This window comes from Dromiciops gliroides, chromosome 3, assembly GCF_019393635.1.
Source record: "Dromiciops gliroides isolate mDroGli1 chromosome 3, mDroGli1.pri, whole genome shotgun sequence".
Classification (NCBI taxonomy): Eukaryota; Metazoa; Chordata; class Mammalia; order Microbiotheria; family Microbiotheriidae; genus Dromiciops; species Dromiciops gliroides.
In genome coordinates this window covers 31693437-31699108 of record NC_057863.1, presented here as the reverse complement: position 1 = coordinate 31699108, position 5672 = coordinate 31693437, and positions in this window count along the sequence as shown.

The following is a 5672-nucleotide window of genomic DNA, read 5'->3' as shown; positions in this document are numbered from 1 at the left end:
CAAGATATAGATAAGATTCAGTCCCTGCACCAAAAAGCTTAAAATCTGGCTTGGTCTCAATTACTGCTAGAGAAATAACTTTGGTTTTAGGGATGAGTGGTTCTTCTCTCATTTTCTTCTTGGGGCATCATGATTTAAGCTGTCACCACTTCTGTCGCCCTCTTTTCTTCCTGACAGTTCCCTTTGTTCTACCTGTACATCTCCTTACAATGAGGCCAAAGAGTTGGCATGATACAGTTGAAAGAACGTTGGACTTGAAATCATGGAATACCTGAGTTCAAATCCCAGCTCTGCCATCTATGTGACCTTAAACTTTCTGGGTCTTGATTCCCTCATCAATAAAATGAGGTTTCAAGGACCTCTAAAGTCTCTTGCAGCTCTATCTCTGTGGCATCTTTTTGTTTTGAAGAGTTTTGCAAGATTCTGAAGATTTTAACATTTCCACATTTTTTCATTTCAAGATGCGGTCATGACTGTGCAATTGGGAATTTGAGCCAAGGCACACAATTTAGAGAGAATTAGTCGCTCATTCAGTCCTTTAGCAGTGTAGAAACAGCAGGGCTTAGCTCTTTGTTCACAAGAATAATTAGTTTAAAAATTGGAAACTCCCAGTCTAGGACAAGCTCCTCTCCTACCCAATTCTTACCTACCCTCTATATGCAATCTCCCCAGCAAGGACCTTGATTGAGTAGGCCACCCTTGTTCTCTGCCTCCCTCTAATCAGACAATGTACCACCCCCACCCCACTACCCACTTGCTCTAGGGATATCTGTGATATTTGACCTGGGCACAAAAACTCCTAGTTATGGCTCTGCTTAGAGTATGGAGAGGAGACTGGTCCTTCCCTCCACAAGCCTCCCCTCCCCCCCCCCATGCTTGGTACACAAAGCCTGTTCTCTGAAACTGACATTCTGTATGATATTGAAAAACATAGATTTCTCAAGAGATGCTATTCAGGCTATCTACAGCATGGGAGGAGCATACAATCCACAATCCCCATTCAGTCTCTATAGAGCTGCACATCTGGGTGTTCCATAGTCCTTTGTGGGGGCCCCATCTCCAGAATCAATGGCAGCACTGATTCTGCCTCTCCTGACAGCCGTGCAGCAGCTCTGCTGTACTACCCAGCATGTGAGGTAATGGACACGGATGTCCTGCCAAACATTTAAGGAGTTACGGTACACATTGCGTACATTGTATAGAAAGACAATATGCAACCCAGATTTAAAAAAAAAATACAGAGTGAGATAAAACCAAACTCTGTTCTTTTGTGTTCCCCTCCTCCCACCCACTAATTCAGCACAAATGTGGAGATTGTGCCCTTCAAGTACACAACCTTCTTTCTCTGACACTAGCATACCTCTGGCAAAAGATTAATTTGAGACATTTTATTTAATCAGCCTCCCTACATTTTCCAGAAAACCATGAGCAACACTGGACCATTTTCAAGCCAATGATCCCTGGCCCCAAATCTACTCATTGGAAGCCAAAGGAAAAAAATGAGAAAACACTCAGTGTACCTCTCAAGCCATCCTGCCTTCTCATTACTACCAAGGTGAAGAGGGTGAGCCTCTTATCTCTTAACCAGAGCAGCAGTAATTCATAGGCATAGAATGAACCTAAGCATTGGAGGAGAACTTAAGGGCTCATCCAGTCTGGTTCCTTCATTTTATAGACAAGGAAACTGAGGACCATTCAGAGATATCCCTTGTCCAAGGTCACCCAGAAAGCTAAAAGTAATACAGGGGGTTTTCCCCAATTCTCCTGGCCACCCCTTCCAGTCTTCCTCCTGCATTCTTCTGATCTTTGGGAATATACTCTATAGTCCTAGCATTCAGAAATATGAACTTTGGCTCCCCCATTTCATAATTGAAAGTGTATCCAGATTTGGGCTGTCCACATCAAAACCCTTGGGACCAACTCTTTGTTTCTACTCTCATCACCATTGCTAGTTCCCATCCCAGTCCTAGAGTTCATAGAATAGTTTTATACACACACACACACACACACACACACACACACATACACATATACGTATGTGTGTATATATAGATGCACATACATATATAGGTATAGATATAAATAGATGATATAGTTACAGATATAGGGATAATATTGATAAAAACATGACTGATAGCTGGGGGAAAAAAAGGACATCAACTGGATAGAGTCACGGGATGAATTCAGACTCATGGTGTTAGTAGGATAAGGAGAATGGGCATTTCTGGAGCAACGTAGAGATTATTTTGAAACTTATTTACCCTTGCAACTGGATTTACTGATAGTTCCTGGAGGGTAAGGGCCCCTACCCTCTAATTTATCTTTGGGAGCCTAACAATTCTCACAGTGGTTCAATAACACAGATAACTAATAAAAGTGTAATGGACTGGGGCAGCTAGGTGGCACAGTGGATAGAGCACCAGCCCTGGATTTAGGAGGACCTGAGTTCAAATCTGGCCTCAGACACTTGACACTTACTAGCTGTGTGACCTTGGGCAAGTCACTTAACCCCAATTGCCTCACCAAAAAAAAAAAAAGTGTAATGGACCAGTAGGAATAAAGGCACCTGAAAACAATGTGACTATTGCATAGTCTCATGAATCAACAATTCCTGTTTGCTCTCTTGACTTTGAGTTTTTCTATTCTATTCAATAAACTCCAAAATAAAATAAAATAAAAGCCAATAAAACCCAAAATCCTGTTTGACTTTTAAAACCCTTCACAAGCTGGCCCCTTCCCACTTCTCCACTTTGCTCATTCTTTGCTCCAGTGACTGGACTCCTTGTCGTCCTTCTCCAAATACTATAGTCCCATCTCTTGACTCCAGGCACTTGCAATAGCTGTTCCCCATGCCAGGAATTGTCTCCTTCCTCCTCCCCACCTTGTGGCTTTACTGGCTTCCTTCAAGTATCAGCTAGAATTCTTCCTTTTAAAATGGTCCTTTCCCCATTCCACTTAATGCTAATACCTCCCCCCCACTCCCCGCCCAGATTATCCCAACTAAGTCTGTCCATATATAGTGTCTGTACATGGCTGTTTACATGTTATTTCTCCCCATTCTGCTGAGCTTCTTGAGAGCAAGAGCTATTTTTGACTTTCTTTGTGTCCCCAGCCCTTGTTGCAGTAACCAGCACATAATAGGCCCTTAATAAATGCTTAATGACTTACCCACTTCTAGCATACATGTTCATTAATTTTATATTCTTTTTAGTGGTGGGGAGAAAAATAGTACTTGATAATTGAAATATATATATAAAATATCATAATAAAATGAACCACCTTATTATCGACTAACCAGTTTTTCATATATTTTGAAGGGGGGGAGGAATTTAGGAGAAAGTCAAATCCAGACATTTCCAGAAATAATTTTATAGTTCATACCCTAACTGTAACTACAACATTGCTAAACCTATATATTGGAGAACAGGAAGTTTTTATAGTCTGCACAAATGATTTTGTATTTTTACTGGAGGGAAATTAAGCATCACTGATGAGATCCCAGAGCCACTGGCATATTCACCTGGGGCCATCATTTTCCCGATGGGTGCAAACTTTCAAACTGGCCCCATGACAAGTAAAGTGTTTCTGCATTCCCTGATGACCAGAACAGATGTTCCCAAACAGGAAATGTTTGGCAGCTGTTGGATCACCAAAGTGCTTCTGAAATTCACCTTTGTTTGAAGGGGGAAAGAAAACAAACAAAACTGGGGTATCCTATGTTTTCTCAGAGCAGATCCATATCTATAGATACATCATAGGAAAAAAATTAAAATTTAAAAAGTAAATATTTCCATTACCCAACATTTACTGCTGCCCATAGGAGTATGGCTAGAAATCAGCCTCCTATTTAGGAGCTACAATTCCCTTTAGTTTGGGTTTAAGCCCTGGCCTATCCCTTTAATCATTCTTTGGACAAGAGGAACTTTTGATGAATAATTCTATTCATAGCCCAGTCTCCACACTACACATCCAAGCATTGCAGCTTGGTGGGCCGATGTCACTGAGCCCAGAAAACAGGGCTAACATTCAGGTTTTGACTCTAGGATGAGCAATCAAGAGACATCGAGCTCCCCTTTGATGGAGGTTTGCAATGAAAGGCCGAATGATTACTTGTGGGTTCCTTTTGGGGAGGGGCAGGGGAGGGTGATTGTTCAAGTGTAAATTGGGTTTAGTGTCCTACAAGATCCCTTGCAACTCACATTCTGTTGACGTGGTGGGTAAAAAAAGGAGGATCTCTTTAATCCAATTCCTCTCAGATTGGGGGTCAGAGGACCTGTGTTCTAATCCCAGCTCCATCACTTACTTAGCCTGTGTGACCTTGGGCAAGTTTCTTAATCTCTCTGACCTGTTTCCTTATATATAAAATTAGGGAGTTGGACTGGATGACTTGAGATCTCTTCCATCTCTAGTGTTATAATCATACAGATCCAAATAGAATCAGCCCTTCCTGAAATACAAATGGATGACCTTTTGACCACTAGTCATATGGATGAAATTCAAAGTTGTTTTTTAAAAAATATTATACCTCTGCAATACAGTGGAAGAAGACCGAAGGCCAGTTTTGCAGACAGTCTGTTATTTATTTTTACAGTACTTATGATACAAAATGCATCAGTACTTGGAGAGATGGATGTCTGTCTCTCTCTAGCTGGCACACCGGGGCCCAGCATGAGGAGACCTACAGACACCCCAGTACAGCACGTGTTCAATAATGCCACGTCAAGCTGGTTGTCAGAATGGACAAGAGGGCAGGAAAGGGGAAAGTGGTGGTGGTGTTTGGTTTTTTTAAATGGTTAAATGGAGATATGAAATGACGAGTTTAAGAACTACTCTGTACCCAGAAGAAGAAAACAAAAACTCAGAAGCTGCTTTATAGAATATCATGTCAAGCTAGGCATTGTTAATGACAGTGCGATTAGAGCCTAATTGGTTCATTTCCTTCATACTAATGAATGGAGAATTTCAGGAAAATCATGATTGCAAAAAGGAGCGGTGAAAAATAAAAAGCTATGTACAGATAAATGTGAAACCCCAAATTTTAAAAAAAGGACAAAATAATCACCCTAAACACCCCACCTGAAGTTACAAAAACAACTTTCCCAGGGACGGAAAGTTCCAATTTTCCCCTCCCTCCTTCCCCAACCCCATCGGCTCTATTCTATCTCTTTCTATTCGTTACAACTCTGTGACCTTACAGCTTAAAAGCAGCGATGGAATAGGGAGGCATCTCTAGGAGGTTCCCATTGTCATTTGAAACAGCTCGAAAGTGTCTTTTTCCCCTCCCAACTCAGAAATGTTAGATAAGATAGAAAAGAAGGAAAAAAATAAGCAACAACAGCCAAAAAATACCTACAAAAGCGAAATAAGATGCCCAAAGCAAAAAAAAAAAAAAGATAAACAGAGGCGTGGCCCAAGGCTCTTTAATATGAATTTTGGGGAATGCTTAGACCGGGCAGAACCATGGGCAACATGTAGGGGTACAACTGAGGGAGAGATTTCTCTTAAGGCAGCAGGTGGACAAGTCAGGCTACGGAACATCAGGCAGGGGGCTTTCTAGACCTTCGGCGTCAGAGCTTGGCAGCGGAGTTCTCGCACAACCCGCTGCCACAAGCAAACCCTAGGCACGTAGGTCCGTCAGCGGGCGCACCTCAGTGGACAGCCCGGGGAAGTCC